General features: G+C 43.9%; 1 protein-coding gene across 13 annotated transcripts in view; it reads left to right on the forward strand.

The window, feature by feature from the left end:
- Nucleotides 1-18,967, forward strand: part of DISP1 (dispatched RND transporter family member 1) — a 179,284-nt gene that overhangs the window by 113,658 nt on the left and 46,659 nt on the right. For 4 of the 13 annotated variants that reach the window (XM_036109010.2, XM_036109017.2, XM_036109019.2 and 1 more), the window contains exon 3: nt 11,635-11,807. The exons of 3 other annotated variants lie outside the window; for them this stretch is intronic. The gene's annotated coding sequence lies outside the window, so the exon portion shown is untranslated. Of the gene's footprint in view, nt 1-11,629; nt 11,824-15,179; nt 15,312-18,967 lie in introns of all 13 variants that reach the window. 6 more of the 13 variants (XM_036109012.2, XM_078077818.1, XM_036109018.2 and 3 more) reach the window with 3 other exon arrangements.

An 18,967-nucleotide genomic window follows, 5' to 3' on the forward strand; every position in this document is an offset into this window, starting at 1 on the left:
GTGGTCTGGAGGCAGATGACCCTCCTGCTGACTTGTGGCCAGAGGGTCAGGGGTGGCCTGGCGTGGTGTCACACGCCCATGTCCTTCACCCCACATGTCACTCCCTGTCACAGGAAGAAGGTGTTTAGAGAGAGAGGCTGCGTCCACACGCTGTTATTACTGCGTATTGTTGTGATGGCTCTATTTTATCATGAGTTACTGTCGTTCATCCCACCTGTACCTCGTTTATACACGAGGCTTCATCCTCGGCGTGTCTGTGTAGGAATGGTCACGTAGGGTCTGTACTGTCCGCAGTTTCAGTGCCCATGGGGGTCTTGCACGTGTCCCCATGGATTGGGGGGACGACTGTATTGAGTTTGAGCTGCTGACAGGACTCATATATTGAAATGTCCTGAGGCAGCAAGAGCTGCAGAAATGGAACTTAGAAAAGAAGTTCAGGGGCGCCTGGGTGGCTCAGTCCGGGAAGCATCTGCCTTCAGCTCAGGTCATGATCCCAGGGTCCTGGGATCGAGCCCCGCATCTGGCTCCCTGCTCAGCGGGAAGCCTGCTTCTCTCTCTGCCTCTGCCCCTCCCACTCATGCTCTCTTTCTCTCTCAAATAAATAAAATCTTAAAAGAAAAGAAAAGAAGTTAAATGTGACAATACAGGCAGGAGACAGTTGACAAGAGCCTGGGCTGTCGGTAAGATTTAGAATAAGAGGACTGTGAGGGTCCTCCAGGAAAATGGAATCAAGGTCCTGGCTGCAGAGGACATGAGAACAGCAGAGACTGAGCAAGGAGAAGAGAGTCTTGCCAGGGGCATTAGGAGGTGAAGAAATTTATTTTTTAATTTTTTTTAAAGATTTTATGTATTTATTTGACAGAGAGAGACACAGCGAGAGAGGTAAGACAAGCAGGGGGAGTGGGAGAGGGAGAAGCAGGCTTCCCACTGAGCAGAGAGCCTGACGTGGGGCTCGATCCCAGGACCCTGGGACCATGCATGACCTGAGCCGAAGGCAGACACTTAACGACTGAGCCACCCAGGCGTCCCGGAGGTGAAGAAATTTAAAGAAAGTGAGTATTGAGGAAAGACCGTCGACTTTCGTTTCTGAAGGAAGGGTTTGGTCAGACGATGGGTAGGACTGAGAAGGGGTGAGAGGAGCTGTCTGGCAAGGAGAGGAATGCTGGACCAGCAGCCTGAGCACCAGCAGGCAACACCAGGCTCACTTTCCTAGGCTGGGGGGATGCAGGTGGACCTAGGAGAGAGAGGGGGACCGATACGTGCTGCTGGGGGGGCCAGGTGCACGCTCTGCCAGCTCTGTGCGTGTTTGGGGGGGGCTGCGGGGCACCTGCTGAAATTCCAGTTTCGTGGAATTTTAATTTAAATGTAAATTGTCACATGTGGCTTATGGCTCCCTTATTGGATGGCAGAGATACAGTGTGTAAGTAGTTAATTTAGGAAAGTGGACCAGACATTGTGAGAGATGGGGAGGAGTTCCCAAAAAAGTTCAAGGGAAAGATGATAACATTTGAAGGAACCCGTGGCCAAATAGTTTCATTATTTTCCATTAAAGAGGTAGCACTGTTTGGGGAGAGGGTGAAGGTAGGGAGCACGGGAAAGGCTTTCAGCAGCCCCTGCGGGATTTCAGAGAATGGGGGTGGGTGGGTGAATCTCAGCAGCACGGACAGAACAGCCTGCTGGAGGTGAGAGTGTGCATCGGGTCAGGTCTCTGCTTCCCTGTCTGGTGGCTTTTCAGTAGCATTGCCAAACCTGGGAGTAAACCAGAGGAGCAGGAGATGAAGTGGAGCGGGGGCCGTGGAAAGGCCGGCCCGGGGAGGGTAGCGAAGTAAGTGAATGCCGACCACAGGACTGCAGGTAGGAGCCAGTGAGAAGGGAGGAGGATGGAGTGAGGGCCGAGGGCCGGACCGCTTCGCCAAGGAGACCCTTGGATGTCAGACTGGAAGGTAAGCAAGGTCATAAAGCGTCCGTTTGTAAGAGTTGTTGATTTTGGTGGCAGGCTTTTCAACAAGAAATGGGATTTTAAAAGAAGCTGTTAACATTAAGAAATGTGTCCGGTGAGAGGAACCTACGAGGCTAATGCTTGGTTTTGCTCCAGTTTGCTTGCAGTCTGGTCTTGCTCCCAACTCACTACCTCAGCGTCAAATGTGTAGATTTGAAGAGTAAACCTGGGACTTATTTTATTCATCTGCAGTGATGCCCAAATTCATAAAAACTGAACTCAGAGCTGGGAGGGATCTGTGAGACCATCTATGCGTGCAGTCTGTGGATTCTGCTGATCTGGGGGCGTGATAGTTGAGGGTCACAGGGCTGGCGGGAGGCACTGATCCCCATTAGTGGCTGTGACGGGGGCAGCCGCGTGCTCTGGGCTGACGGCCTCAGTGTGTCCCCAGCAATGTGCAGAGACGTTGAAGTCCAATGTGGGGTATGACCTCCAGAACGTCCCTATGATCCCCTTCTCCGGACGGGTCCTTTAAGATGACTGTGCTGACCCAGTGCTTCACCGCATCGTGCCTGCTCTGCGGCACACGCCGGAGATTATCGGATGGGTTTGTTCATAAATACAGCAAGACCTGGAGTGACGTTTTGGATTGAGTTCCAGTGTGAAAGAGTTGATAAATCAGACCCGTCTTCCCTTTGCCGAGTGCCCTGTGCTGTGCCTCCCCTGCCCGCTCCTGCCTCTGTCCTGTCGCACACCCTCCGTCTGTCTACTACTGGAGGGAGAGAGGTCCCTCAATAATGGGACCTCAGAGAAAAGGGATATTGTTTTCAGAGATCATGAGAACTTTGTAAACTTACTAGCAATCGCTTTATACTCTAAATAGTATATTGAGAAACATACTGAAGCTATTGTAAAATTTTTTACAGTAGTAAAACTATTGTAAAATAGTAATGTAGTCCATCTGACAATACCAGAGGTGTACTTTAAATTGTCTATTTTAACATGGACCCAACATTTTTAAATAAAGTAAATATTGGTGAAAAATATAAATAAGACTTTGCAAGTTTATGACAGTTTGGGTCTTTGGTTTCTGTGGCACCCTAACTAATTTAATGGGTTTCTTGAGGTAATTTATGGGACCAACAACTCTAGAACCTTGTTTGCATTTCTTGCGCAGCAAGCACGATGCAGTGGGTTTAGCTGCTTTAATAAACTGAACCAAAGTCCTGTTCAAACCATCAAAGAATGCTAAAATACCTTCGTGTTCATTTTAGTTCTTTTCTTTCTTTCTTGGAGATTTTTTTGGTCTTACAGCATATGGCGTACGTATGACATTGGAATCCACACACCCTGCGATTTCAGAGACCAAATGTTTTAATGTATTTACTTGAGTAAATGTTTCTCCTCTTCTGTCTTCCTATCTTCTTCTCCCCAGGATTGGCTCTTCTGTATGTAAATTTAGAGGATACAGGGAAAAAGTTACCTTCCTACCCTCGAGGAGCTCATACATTGTCTTTATTTTTTTTGATGTTTACAATTATTTTATTTTTAATTGAAGTGTAATTGACAAACAGTACTATATTAGTTTCAGGTGTACAACATAGGGACATAGTGTCTTTAATATGCTGGTTCCCAGAATGTGGTCTCAGATCAGCAGGGTCTGCATTACCTGGGGACTCAGGCCCCAGACGCTCAGAATTGGAGCCCTGGGGGGATGGGATGCAGCAGTCTGCCTTCTCCCAGCTGTCCTGGACATTCTGTCACACTCTCAAGTTGGAGGGTCTCTGGTCTAATGGCTGGAACTTTATACTTATTTTTTTTTTATTGAGATAAAATCCATGTTCCAGAAATTCACAAGGTCATGCGCCATCACCACTGTTGAATTCCAGAACATTTTTATCACCCAAAAAGAAACCGCCTCCCTGGTAGTGGTTACTCCCGTATCCGTACCCACCCCCCCAGCCCCTGGCAACCACTCGTCTGCTTTCTGTCTCCATGGATTTGAGTTTTCTAGATGTTTCCTATAAACGCAACCATACAATGTGTGACCTTTCGCTTAGCGTCCTGTTTCCCAGGTCCGTCCATGTCGTTCCTCCATATGGCTAAATAACGTTGCGTTGTGTGCATGCAGCATTTTGTTTGTCCATGCGTCACTGATGGACATTTGAGTTCCTTCCGTGCTGTTACGATCGCAACGCTGCTTTGAGCACCCATGTGCAAGTGCTTGTAGGACCCAGTGCTTCAGTCCTCTGCTGCTCGCGGTGGTTCTATTCCATACGGTCGCCACTGACACCAAATAAAGGGAAATGCAGGATTAGGTGCCTTCACGTCTTGCTTCCAGGTTGGATGACCAGTCAGTACATGACCTTGTTTTGTGTGTGTTTCTGTTGACAGACACGTTATCTAACGTGTTGGTTCGTGGACATCGAGCTCACAGCCAACAGCACTATAACTCTTGCTTGACAGAAGCGTACCTAACACGCACATCACACCTTCTTGAGCTTACCAACAGCAGGCAGCACTGCTCACTGCTCTTTGGGGCCATTTTAAACAGTGAAATTGCCCACGAGAAGCACAGAAATGTGAAAAACCATGGCACTAAATAGAGAAAAGAACGCTTGTTTACCGCATGTGAACTAAAACAAGACGGGACGTCACGGTGTTCAGTATCATGTGGGAGCATGTGTGTTGGAGGACTCAAATTTTTCACTACTCTGTGCACACCCATGTTGGAAGTAATGTGAGGCCACCGCCAGGATGATTTGGGGTTACCAGTAAACTGGAGCCAATAGGTAAATTTGCAAATACGGAATCCACAAACACTGAGGATCCACTGTGCTAGGCATGGCACTGCTGTCCTACAGTGACTGACTGTTCCATTTGTTTAGGGAACCCCAGACCTGTTTCCTTACCTCCCTCCTTCCCCCTCCTCCCTCCCTCCTCCTTCCTTCTTCCCTTCCTCCCTTCTTCCCCACTCTTTCCTCCCTTCCTCCCTCCCTCCCAACTCCCTCCCTCCTTCCTCCCTTCCTCCCTCCTTCCCCCTCCTCCCTCCCTCCCTCCTTCCTCCCTTCCTCCCTCCTTCCCCACTCTTTCCTCCCTTCCTCCCTCCCTCCCAACTCCCTCCCTCCTTCCTCCCTTCCTCCCTCCTTCCCCACTCTTTCCTCCCTTCCTCCCTCCCTCCCAACTCCCTCCCTCCTTCCCCCTCCTCCCTCCCTCCCAACTCCTTCCCCCCTCCTCCCTCCCTCCCAACTCCTTCCCCCCTCCTCCCTCCCTCCCAACTCTCTCCCTCCTTCCTCCCTTCTTCCCTCCTTCCCTTCTTTCCCATTATAGCCATCTTAGTGGGTGTCCAGTGGTATAGGCATGCTTTTATTTTGCATTTCCTTAATTATTAGTGATGTTGAGCAACTTTTCATGTGAATATTAGCCATCCATTCATTTTCTTTGGAAAAAATGACTGTTTCCAAAACTTTGACTATTAGATTGCATTACTCGTCTTTTTATTGTTGAGTTGTGTTTTCTATATTGTGGATACTAGCCTCTTAGGTGCACGATTTGCAGATACCACCTCCTCTTCTGTAAGTTGTCTTCCCTTTCTTGATGATGTTCATTAATGTACGGAAGTTTCTTTTAACAAAGTCCAGTGTTACCTATTTTTTCTTTGATTACTTGTGCTTTTGGTGTTAACTTCTTTATTTTTGGAAGTGCTGTCTTTACGTAATTAATCAGTACAACCTGTTAAAAGAGTTTATGCATTTTTTAAATTAGACAGCGTGAAGAGTCAGATTTCAGGGTTTCAATAAATGATTACTTATTTGCCAGTGGCTGTAAATGGAAAGTATTTGTTTGCAGATATCAGATTTACAAGGTTTTTACATTGTGGAATTAAAATAATGACATCATCAGGGCCACAAGTCCATAAAGTAGTGTCAAAGTCATTTAACAAACAGCTGTTTTGCTTAGGAAAATTGAAGGGAAACACTTATCACTGCTTTAAATAATACTTTCCTCTTTAATAAAGAAGACTCTGCCTTTTAAAAACTCTGAACTTTCTGCCCTAAAAGGAGAGTCTCAAGAACATTCGTGAAAAAACATAAGAATCCCGGAACTTGGAAATAAATACGGGTTGGCGTTTATTTGTGTTAGTTTAAATGTAGTAGCCCCATGTGTCAGAAAACTGAATCTGTAACACTTAAGTTAGTCTAAGCAAGCAAATTATATCAGCTAACATGGCTTTAGTCTACTAAGTAACTTTAAATCCAGAAGATCAAAGGAAGTTCTAAGTAAAAACAGTCCTTGTTGCAATTTGCCCAAAGCAGGAAAAGGCTAGAAATTACATGTCACCTTCATATCCTGGCTTGCTGACCTTGTGCTCGGATCTAGCCCTAGGATCTAGCCCTAGCCCGTGTGTCAGCTGTTCCCATAGCCGAGACCCTGCCCCTCCGTGGGGAGGTGGGAGAAAGCGCTCCTGTCCTGTAGGAGCCCAGACACTGAGAGCCCCGGCCCCTCACACGCAGAATTCAAAGCCCTCTGCCTGTGCTTGCACTCCGTCCACCTCCGCTCCTGCAGCTCCTGCTGGGGCTGTCCCTCCGGAGCAGACCGAGCCAGCCACCGTTCTTCTTTGCACGTGAAGGTAATACGTTTACTTATTCCGCATGCGTGAATTAATTGTTTGAGAATTTATTTAAAAATGGAACTTTGTTCTCTGCTTCTAGGTTCGAATTTTAATTTCAACTCCTAGGTTTTTTTCTTGGTATGAACTTTGGCATCTAAATGCATTAAAAGTCTTATGAAGGTTATTTGAATTTTGATCTGACACGGAAAGGTAAGGTCAGCCATTTCTTGGGTTTATTAAAATGTGCTTTCTAGTAAGTCAGGAGGAAACCTCAGATTTAAAGTAGTTTAACATAATAAAATAAAATAATTAAATAAAGTAGTTTATGTTGGGGGCGCCTGCCTGGGTGGCTCAATTGTTGGGCATCTGCCTTCGGCTCAGGTCATGATCCCAGGGTCCTGGGATCGAGCCCCACGTCGGGCTCCCTGCTCAGCGGGAAGCCTGCTTCTCCCTCTCCCGCTCCCCCTGCTTGTGTTCCCTCTCTCGCTGTGTCTCTCTCTGTCAAATAAGTAAATAAAATCTTAAAAAAAAAAAGTAGTTGTTTCATGCTTTGTGAGTCTTCTTTAGCCTCTGTCTAAAGGAGAGGATTTTGAAAATATGTTCTTCTCTTGTTACTAGCTGGTAGAAAACTAGGTGTAGAACCCTAGGAATTACTTTACTCACTTGTGTGAATTAAATATCGGAAAAAGATGGTAAAATATTAGCATCTTCCAATCTATATGGATAGAAGTCTGGTGAAGATACCTACCGCAGAACTAAGGGTCCACAGCAAGCGTAAGTCATGGCAATGCTCATCTTAAATATGCAGGCTGTGTGTGACCTCAGGCTGTGTTTGAGTCAATGACACGTTTCATGCATTGTAATTAGATTTACCACTCAGAGTGGAAGTCAGAATGCGTGGGCCACATTTACGTGTTTTCTTTTTTATTGAATACATTTGACATTTACCATTGTGTAAATTGAAGACGTAGGTGTGTTGATTTGGTACATTTATATGTTGTAGCAATGAATGCTGTTGTAGTGATGTTTAGCACTGCTATCCCGTTACATAGTTACCCTTTCTGTCCAGTGTCGGGGGTAGTGAAGTTTTAGTGTCTTCGCAGGTTTGATGATGGTGGTTCAGTGTTGTTGTGTGGATTCATTGCCCTGCGCGAGCTCTCTGGCTTGTTTACTGCCCATTGCAAGTCTATACCTTAAACAACATCCATTTTATCCCTGCTGTGTTCACTTCTGCTTGCAGTAGAATAGATAATTTCTATGCCACTGGCAGGGAAATTCAGACTAGTTTAACTTGTGAAATATTTATATGTCTGAGAGTAAAATGTAAATTTTAAAGTAATTAGGAGATAAAAACTTTGTCAAAACTGAGGTATTTCACGCAAATCATTGACCATAAATGAGTTTCTTCAGTGGTAATGTAAGAAATTGAGAGCACACTTTACGATATGGTAAAATTTTCTCTAACGGGTAGTCTCATTGAAAGAAAAAGAACGAATATATCCTTTTTACCCACATGAAAGTTATTTTTGATCATAGTATTTATAATTAAGAAAACTGTAGTTCCCGGGCACCTGGGTGGCTCAGTTGGTTAAGCGACTGCCTTCGGCTCAGGTCATGATCCTGGAGTCCCTGGATCGAGTCCCGCATCGGGCTCCCTGCTCGGCAGGGAGCCTGCTTCTCCCTCTGACCCTCCCCCATCTCATGTGCTCTCTCTCTCTCATTCTCTCTGTCTCAAATAAATAAATAAAATCTTTAAAAAAAAAAAAAAAGAAAAAAAGAAAACTGTAGTTCCCTTTGAAGCCTCAGGAGTCACTAAACTAGGTAAATAAACTCCAAACTAATGCATGTTTTACTTGTGGACAGTGGATTTACTGCTTCCCGTGGTTTTAATGTCTGCTGACACATTTCTGCTTCTTAAAATGCGAAAATAAATAATCTTTTTGCATTATGTCATTTATTTCTACACTTTACATCTCTAACTAGGCTAAATGCTTTCATTGCCAATCTGGAACATTGGAGTACTTTATTACTGCATTTGTAACTTCTTGTGTTAGTGTTCACAAATAAGGCAGAGTATTTTCATGTGTCTTCCATGCTTCATCTAGCTTCCATCTTAGATGTGAATTATAGGATTGTGATCAGGAACTGTTTGCACTGATTATGAAAAATGTTGAAATGTCTGAAATGGTTGACCTACAAAGCAGCTCAGAAAACACATGTAAACCTCACTGCATCTTTGTATCATAGCACTGAAGCATCCCATACTTTACCTTGAGCCCATTGTCTTTAGTTTCTACTGAACTGGTCAGCCCTTGTTGGCAACTGTGGGGGAACCACACACCAGTGGGTTGCACATGCCTGTCTCGTGCCTTTTGCTGGCCTGGTGGGAGCGGTGCGCACGCCTTGCCCACCTCGCCCGTAACCCAGAGCACGGCCGGCAGCCTTGGCACACCGGCTCTGTGAACACTGTCTCTTCTTTAAAATGGCAAGTCCTGATCACACCCTAACACAGGAAATACACGTGGGTGTTTAGGACTGGATAGACAAGGTGCTTAGCCTGTCAGCCTTTTTGGAAAAAGTACAAAACAAAGTAACTCAAGTAAAACTTAGAGAAGCATGACTGGGAAGAGGGCGGCCTTTGTTGGCTCCGTCTGAATTTCTGTGCTTTATCGATTTAATCACCAGGAAGCAGGCTCATACCCTGTAGGTGCACATATGCAGATTCCAAGAGAAATGTCTGCAATGAACATAGTAGCTGCTTAGTAAATGCTTGCTGAAGAAGGACCTTCACCTATTTCACTGAAAAATGTGAGTTGATTCCCTTTGTGGGCAAACAAGGATCCCGCATGGCTGGTCACTGTGATTTCAGTTCATCTGCTGCCTGCAGGAGAGCAAGTCGAGCTCCCAAGCGTTTGTAGTGATAACGTCAGTAAAGACAAACAGCTTTATGAAAGTCTCACCCAGGTTCTCAGGAAGAGTGAACTTACTGATCCAAAGCAAGGAAGAAAAAAAGGCTTTACGAATTTGATGTTTTCCTAAGCTTCAGGTAAATCTCAGAGTTCTTTAAGTAAAAGGGTGTGTTTAACTGTGTTTGATACAAGTACCTGGAGGGATTGCTCAGTAGAGTGAAGGATGCCCTTGAGACGCTGTTTGCTGGACTCTGGGTAAAGAGCCCATTTGGGGCGCCACTCTAGGGAAATTGGATTTGTTACTGCTCAGACGTCACAGAACAGCAGGGCGTGGGGCCTGCTATCAGACACGTTAGCATTTGTGGGGAAAGCTTAGATAATTCCAAGAGTGGTGTTAAAAAACAACAGTTACCATCTAAACGAGACAACCCGAGTCCTTTATGGTGATTGATCTCGGTTTCTGTGTTGTGGAAGACATTTGAAAAATTCTCTCACATTCTTTTGCCTCATAATATGTGGGAGTTGAATTTTCTTGATTTGATTTATCTCGGTGGCGTGTTTTTCCTTTGAGCTAGCTGCTCAGTTTTAAGTTTCTGAGATGTGTGAAGTATTAACATTCCTGGTGTCCTCGAGCTTACTTGTGATCTGTTCAGCACATCAGTTAAGCTCCGTAATACGATCCTGTTTCTGCCGGGCAAGAGCTACAGTGTCCCAGAGGGATTGCCAATTGCAAGGGTGCCTGTTGTGTGGTGATTTTACTTGAGGCAGTAGTTTCAGATGAAATCCTGTGGCCTAAACACAGACCTGTCACCAGGGGGCGGGAGGTGGGGGGTGGGTCGGGGGTGGTGCTGCTGCTTATTGCCAGAGTGCCCTGTAATTCTTATCAGTGTCTGACGGCTGTCTGATCTAAGAATTAGAACGTTTAAGATGCTTAAAATGCAATATCTTTTTCTTTTCTTTCTTTTCTTTTTTTTTGTTTTTCTTGGCACAAAACTTCAGGGAACATGCTCTTTTAATACGAGGGCTTGGGACTTCATTTTGAAGATTGACAAGAGGCTGGGGACCTAATTTATCTTGAAGGTTAAATAAACTCATTAGTCAAATGGGCTGTATCCTAAACTTCAGTCAAATGATCCGTGGGTCTGAGGCCACGTGATGCCACGTTTCACCTTTTCTCAGTGTCGATGCGCGTGAATTCTGCGCCGTTGTCTCTCAGACTGTGGGGCAAAGGCACTGTCCTTACTGTGCCCTCGTCCCCACCCTTACAGCTTCAGAAGTACTCTTCACTGTTAGAGAAAGACCATCTAAATGCTCTAAAGCACATCTCACGTGGAGTACCGGTTCTACGTGTGTTTGAGTAGAGAGCAGCACTCTGCATTTTAAGCAATATTTTCTGCCTGTTGAGTATTTTGAGTGACCGTTGGTTGCTCTTATGACTTGATCAGCATTAATTAATAAGAAGTATAAATCAGTGATTCTCAGCCCTAGCCACACATTGGAATCATCTGAGGAGCTTTTAAAAAATGCTAATGACCACAGTCCATTCCAGTATGAATTCAGTCAGAACCTCTGGGGCCAAGGCCCTGGGTCTGTAATTTTTTTTTTTTTTTAATTACTAAAGTGATTTTAAAGTGCAGAAAGGGTTGAGAGCGCTGTAATAGACTCATAACTTTGTGAACATTTGTTGTATATATTACATTCCCTTCCAGACTTGTGGCCAAGTTTAGAGGCTGGTCGTGGCCAGCTCCTAGGTTAGATGAACCCTTATCAGAGGGCTTTCCAGAACTTTTGTCAAAGACCTTTGATTAATACTAATATGACAGAAGACTCCTCTGGTTTTATTTTACATAGTCTTAATTTTACCCGTGAACTCATGTGAAATTGAAACCCAGAGATACAAGAAGCCTTTCTTTTTGAAGGGCATAGATGTGTGGAGAGGGCACTGTATCGTGAGCGTGGGGAGACGTGGTGCATATCGTGCAGACTGATAATTTTTGTGGATGAACTTGGAAAAGGGATCTCTGAAAACTGTCCTCATCACCGCAATGCAGTGATAGTTCTCGTGAAACAGGAATTTCAGGAGACAAGCGTTCATGCTAAAAAGATGTTCTTGGCTATCATGTATCCCAGATGTAAAACAGAAGCTTTATTTTACATTCTCCTTCCCAGGTAAGACCTGTTACCAAAGGCACATTGGATGTAAAACACACGAGAGAACGGAGGTTGGCGTTTCTGCAGCCCGGAAGGCCCTGGCGCCTGCCCACGTGGGTCTCTGCTTGGACGACCGGACTCTTAGCTGGCCGTAGGACTGCTTCCCAAACAGCGTTTTCAGACTTGCTGTGACACTGTAAGATCTGCCTAAGGTTATGTAACCTTTATATTTTTGGGTTGTAAATCTGGGAGGGACAATTTATCAGACCGTTTTTTTTCCATATCACGAAGCTATTTGTAAATGTCATGAACAGTTGTAATGATGAAACATTTCACATTTACAGTTTATTGATGTCTTTATCAGTATCGACTGTGTATATTAAAAGAGGTTATATAAAAATGTTAGATTTCATTTTCAAAGGTGGTGTTTGTTATCATAAATCAGAACTACCTTCTCAATAATATAAATTTAATAGAACATAGTTACGTTTTCATTGTAAGAGTGAACTGTGACTCTCAGATTTCCTGGACTCAGTTTGCTTCTTCCTGGTGTGGGGAGAGCATAGTGTAGCACCCAGGGGGCTCTCGCGGAATGTGTGCTCAGGGGACAGGCGCTCTAGTGTGTACCACTGCCTCTCGGGGGAGATAACTTCTAATTTATCGCCATCTCTGAGGAAGGGGAACAATAGCAACACTCCCTTATTTTTGTAGAGTTCTTTGTAACATTTGAAATCCTCATCGGTGATTAAGTGAAGATATTGCTAGGTATTCTTGTTGAAGGAGAGCTTAGTGGTAGGAAGTTCGTGAACTTGTCTCAGAAGGGGAGAAGATTCTATTTCCTCACGTATGACCCATCTTGTCGGTTCCTTAACAAGCCTGCGTCTTTGATTAAAGATACAGATTTCGCTGTCAGGTCACAGTTACGTTTTGAAATTGTTCAAACGCTGCATGACTTGCTTTTCAGGTTTGCATAACATGATGCATGGATGGAAAACACTTCTTTTTTTTTTTTTTCCCTTCAGCTAAGACAGCAGAAGAGATGATTTATTGTACACGTGTTACATCCAGCCACAAATGAAAACAGAATTAGTCCCGAAAGTCACAGGTCCAGGGCAGGGGAAAACACTTCTTAGTTCAGTGAAATATGTCTCTGACACTCTTGGATTCTGAATTGTACCTTCTGAAAATGTCTTGGGAAATCTTGAATTCAGAGGCTATTTTTCATGCGGACCTTCAGACTGGGTTTTGTATCTTTAGCTTCCAGGGGTCCTATCGGAGCTCTCAGAGCTGGGCCCTGCCCTGGAGACATCTTGAGGTAGCCAGAGAGCCTTGGCGGGCTGGTCCGGGGCGGAATCCCAATCCTGTGATTTAGATCAGTTACACTTCAATACTTTGAACCCCCGGGTTCTCTGTAGTGGGTTTAGTAATATCTACAAAGAGGTATTGTAAGGAAAGCGCTTGACACAGAAGATAAAAAAACCAGTTTTAATAGCCCTTTAAGGGGAAAAACATCACTGAGACACGGCCTTCTGCAGGCCAGCTTAGCAGCCCCTCCAGGAAAGAGCCTGCAGGACAACTCCTTGTCCATGGGCAGTTGGAGAAGCTATCTACGCTCTGGCCACAGCACCAAGTATTAATAGTGATCAGAAACGAGGCCATCATTTGGGATGAGCATCAAGCCATTTTAGACGAACGATTTCATGTTAAAACAAATTTGATAAGTAATGGATACAGGTGACTGAATGCCTTTATACCTGGTGTGTCTTTATACATCCGTCCCCTAATATCTGCTACCACTTGAGGGAAAAAGACTGTCTCACTCAGTTAACTGGGCACGGTGCTTTAATGCGTATTTGTGAGTTGCACCCGAAAGATTAAAATCTGTACCCGTAGCTCTTTGTTAAGCTGTACTTAAACTTAGTTACCAACTAGAATCTCTCCTGTTAAAATGTGTTACTGTTCTCTGCCTTCATTGGAACGGCAGACCTTTGTTTCTGTCACTCCTGTCCTTTCCCTGCTTGACTCGTGCTGCTTGAATTGTGCGCCTTTTGCCGTAACTGAGGCCTGATGCTCTGGCGAGTCTGTGGTTTGCCTTGCTGCGTGAGGTGTGTTCCAGGGACCAGCAGTGTGGGCACGTTGCTGGAGGCTTGTTGCCCCGCTCCAGGTGGACTGGATCTGAATCTGTATTGTAGCAACATCCGCAAGTGATGCTTGTGTTTGAGAAGCACTGGGTTAGTGTTTTCTGTTTTACTCAGTGAAACTGTGCTGTGGGGAGCATCACTCTTCTGAAAAAGGTGACTGGCTAGAAAGCATGGGACCATGCTAGGGATCCTGTCTTGCCCTTTACTGTTAGGTTTGGTGATATGCATCTGACGAAGATGAGGGTTCTTCTAGAACACGTGATAGAGCTTATGGAGTCCTTTAGTAGAAAGCCCTGAAACCCTGGGCCTCGGGCTTCCTGGCCTACCATTTGAGACTCTGGATCTCCAGTTCTCTTTAGCAAAACGGACTGGCGATGCCTGCCACACCTGTTTTTCTGAGAGTTGAGTCAAGTGGGATCCTGCGTGTGAAATGCTGGAGCTGTCGATGGGGGTGGGGGTGGTGCTCCTCCAGCTGGTGAGCCCCGCCTTGTTAGAGGTCGGGCTGGCTTTGCTAGAGGTCACTGTGGTGATTGGAACAGGTCTGTGTATTCTCTTCATCATGGCCTTTAGATTTTAACTTGGCGGTTTTCTGACCATGCTCACAGTCCTGACTTTCAATTCCAGGTAGCTACAATGAGGTTTGCATAGCAATGCTTTAGAGATCTCTGTGCTCTGCTGGCCACCTAAATAGTTTGATTGCCCCCTTTGTGACCCTGTGTCCTGTAACTTATTTCATATACAATATGTTGATGAATAAAATTTTCATAACTCAAACAGGTCCTACTGTGGTTATACAATAATATATCCAATGAGCTACTACTTTCTTTTATTTTTTAAGAAAATATATATATTTAATGATTTTATTTATTTACTTGTCAGAGAGAGAGAGATAGCACACAAGCAGGGGGAGAGGCAGAGGCAGAGGGAGAAGCAGACTCCCCACTGAGCAGGGAGCCCGACGTGGGACTCGATCCCAGGACCCTGGGATCATGACCCGAGCCAAAGGCAGATGCTTAACTGACTGAGCCACCCAGGCATCCCTACTTTCTGTCTTTTAAATATAATTTCCTTATATTATAAAAATATGTATTACTATATTATTTTTATTATACCAATTGTGTATGTTATGCGTAATTATATATTCTACAGCTAAATCTGTAAGTTTTCTGGGTCTCAAACCAGAGTAGGAGGTGTTCGTGTGATCCCTGTAATCACATGAACTCCAATGACTTTTCTCTCTATGTTGAAACATGAGTGAAGGGTCTCTGCAGTGTCCACGGTGTCTGCCAGCTACCTGTGGAACTGGTCATGGTTCTTTTTCTTGGTTCATAGATAGCTTTGGTCCAATAGATTGTCATGTGTGTTTCCAGAAACCCAACATGGAAACGTGTCCTGAATACTCTGTATCATCTGTTCTTACTCCTCAGCTTCCTGTTCATTTCCTGCTTCATCCAGTTACTCAGTATATTGTGTGGGGTGTTATTGTAACAGCAGATATATTTCAGAAGATAAACAATGTAAAACACATCCACTGAATAGATGTTTAGTTATCCTTTAAGGTAAAATAACTTTGTTTCTGTTTTTACATTTTAATGATAATTACCTTTTGTGCAATGTTAGTCTCTGTGCTAGACACTTTATATGTTTTATTAATATTTTATTACTATAAAGAAGACACAATTATAGCAAAAGTTGTAAGTGCTACAGAAAATGAAATATGGAAGTCTTCGCCACCCTTCCAAAATTCCCAGTCCAGCTCTCCAGCAGGAAACAATGTTAGCATTTTGTATGTCTTTCTAGAAACTATCTGTGTATCCTAACCATATATATGTATCTCTCTCCTTTTTCAGTGAAATGGATTCATACCATATTAGGCTGTTCTGTAGCTAGGTTTTATTTACACTTAAAGATGTACTTTGGACTTCTTTCCATAGTAATATAGCCTGATCTAACTCGTTCTTTTTTATTGTGCAGAATGCCCAGTGTACAGATACGACAAAATTTAAGTCTGCTATTGGTGATATTTTAGATTGTTTCCAGTTTTCACTGGTACAGACAGTGGGGCAGTCTGTAACATCTTTATCTGTGCATTCATCTTTACACATTGTTCAAGTATATCCAAAAGATAAATTCCTAGTAGTACTATGGTCAAAGGATGGGGGTATTTAAAATTCTCATTAGGAGTGCCACGTTGCTCTCTTAGACGGTTGTGCTAATTTGCATTTGAAGTTTAACTCTAAGAAGAGCCAAGAGTAGAGACTGTAAGAGTGTAAATAATTTGACCCACATTCTCAAAGGTGGAAAGCAGTGGAGTCAGCTTTCAAACTCAGATCCACCCACACTGTTTCTTCTAAGCTACAGATGTCTCAGCCACTGTTTTGGTTTTTTTTTTAAATAATTTTTTTATTTATTAGAGAGCAAGAACACAAGGCGGGGGAGACGGGTGGGCAGAGGAGAGGGAGAAAGGCTCCCCGTGGAGCAGAGAGCCAGATGTAGGACTCGATCCCAGGACCCTGGGATCATGACCTGAGCCGAAGGCAGACGCTTAACTGACTAAGCCACCCAGGCTCCCCTCAGCTGCTCTTTTAAAGCATAATATTGGCTTTAAAGCTAGGAAGCCTTATTCCTTATCTTTTTATATTCTTAACACTCAATCAGCCAGTTATGATAATTCTTCCATGGTAAATACACAGCCCTTTATGGTTTTGTGTATTGATTTTATATCCTGCAACTTCATTGAATTCACTTATTCTCACAGTTTTGTGGTAGAGTCTTTAGGGTATTCTACATATGATATCATGCCATGTGCAAAGAGTGACAGTTTTCTTCCATTCTGACTTGGAGGCCTTTTCTTTCTTTTTCTTGCCTAATTGCTCTGGCTAGGACTTTTGATACTGTGTTGAATAAAAGTGGCGCAAGTAGACATCCTTCTTTTGTTCCTGATGGTAAAGGAGAAGCTTTCACATTTTCACCATTGAGGATGATGTTAGCTGAGGGTTTGTCATATGTGGTCTTTATTACATTGAGATATGTTCTGTCTTTGTTGAGAGTACTTACCACAATGGATGTTGAATTTTGTCAAAAGCTTTTTCTACAACTATTGAGAGGACCGTATGATTCTTCTCCTTCATTCTATTAATGCGGTGTATTACACTGACTGACTTATGAGGATGGAACCATCCTTGTGTCCCTGGAATAAATCCCATTTGATCACAGTGTATAATCCTTTTAATATATTGTCAAATCCAGTTTGCTAATATTTTCTTGGGGATTTTTGCCTCTCTGTTCATCAGGGATATTGGCCTGTAGTTCTCTTCCTTGCAGTGTCCTTGTGTGTTTTTACTGTCAGGGCAATGCTGGCCTCGCAAATGCACCTGGAAGCTTTCCTTCCTCTTCTAAGCCCTTAATGGTTTTCAGAACATTTTTACATTCTCATTGTGGTCCTATGAGATGGACATTGATTATTATTCTGATTAATACATGGGAAGAACTGAGGCTCAATGAAAAAAGAAATTAAATTTTAAAATGTTATCAGAAGATGGTCCTTGACCAAAGGCCTTATGGCCCCCAAACTGCCGAAGCACTATATAAAAACGCTAGGAGAAGAGGTAAAATAAGGGGTGTGGGATTAGTGGCTTTGAATGTATTGATATTGGTGCATTATGTTCATGAACAAGAGGAAAATGCACTCAAATTTCTGGCCACGGGGCCCTGTCACACCTTAGGCCAGCAGTGGCTCAGGAACAGCTTTCTTTTGGCTGCCTGTGTGTGTGACGGGCGGGGAAAATGGGTGACTTAACAGTTCAGTGCATTTGATCCAGAACTTCCTTTAATTCACTGCAGACATAATCACGTGGCATTACATCTGTCATGATAGTTCCTTTTTATTATGTTGATTCTTCCTCTGTCTCATCTGCTTTCCCCTTAGCTCTCTCTGTCTTAGGCTCAGACCAAATTTTTTTCTAAAGAAATAAGATCTTTCTCTGTAAGGGTGTAGGCTCCATTCTTGACTTCAGATCAAAAGTTTGCTGTTTTCCTGGCCAAATACATCTACTGAACTTAATCCACAGACATTTCTTAGAATAATTTTTTTCTGTTTTTGCTTTTAATTATTTTTTGCTTATAATTCACAACTTTAGTCAATTTGATTGTTCCTATTTTATGATTAAAGAACCTGAATCATAAGAAGCTCATGTGACTTACTTCAAATACAAGCCAGTCAGAGTTCAAATGATTGTTTACTCTCTACTAGTTCCTACTGCATTGAAAGAAGTCTCCAATTTAAGAAACAGGTTACGTTCCAAAAATCCATTTGTCAGTCATGATTTGGCACTTGGACTGCATTTTACCAATGGTGGGGGGAAATGTTATAACCTGTGATTAGGCCCCTTGGCCGGCTTACAGAAGTCTGTTTAGCTCTTATGTAACCACCTAATGATGCATTTGCAGTAGAAGTAAGAGAATGATCGTGGGATTCTGGTTACGAAGAAAACTCTTTCCCCGGAGAAGCGTCCAGTTGGGAGATGGGGACACAGAGGGAACTGGAGAGTCTACAGGGACATCACGGTGCTGTGAAGGCTGCTAGAGGCTGGGACACTGTCTAAAGCCCAGGTTCTTGTTAAAACTTTGAGGATTAGGTGGTTCTTAGACACTTGGCACCGGCATAACTTCCAGGACAGCTATGATTAGCATCGACAGAACTGATGGACAACATGGATTATCTGAGATGATATTAACGAACCTGATGGTAAAAACCAACCAGCAAATCAGAGAAAACATCCCCCCTTTGGTCCTCCAGGTGGCAGGGTCAGCAGAGCTGCGGACCCCACGAGCTGGGGCAGCCGGGCTGAGTTCTGGAGAGAAGGCAAGGGTCCCAGGTCGGGGGGAGAGGAGCCCGTGATGTCTCTGTGTGGAGTGTTTGTCCACGAGTGTCTGGTTCTGGGAAGTGACCGCATTTATGTCCTGTGGCTAGTGCTTCTTACACGTTCTAGGCTGCCTTGCACTTCAGCATACAAACAAGCATCTTAAATTTCACTTGGCTTTGGAAAAAGTCTAGTGCCTCTTTAGGTGCCCCCTGATTCATGTCTTAATTGTTCTCAGAGATTTGCATGCAGCTTTTTTTGTTGTTAGCAAAAGGGAGGATACATTCTTGGTGAGAGGAAGCTGCTGTGACAGATCCTCCAGGGGAGGCCCTGCCCTCCCCCTGGGCCGGTGA

This window comes from Halichoerus grypus, chromosome 7 (genome assembly GCF_964656455.1).
Source record: "Halichoerus grypus chromosome 7, mHalGry1.hap1.1, whole genome shotgun sequence".
Classification (NCBI taxonomy): domain Eukaryota; kingdom Metazoa; phylum Chordata; class Mammalia; order Carnivora; family Phocidae; genus Halichoerus; species Halichoerus grypus.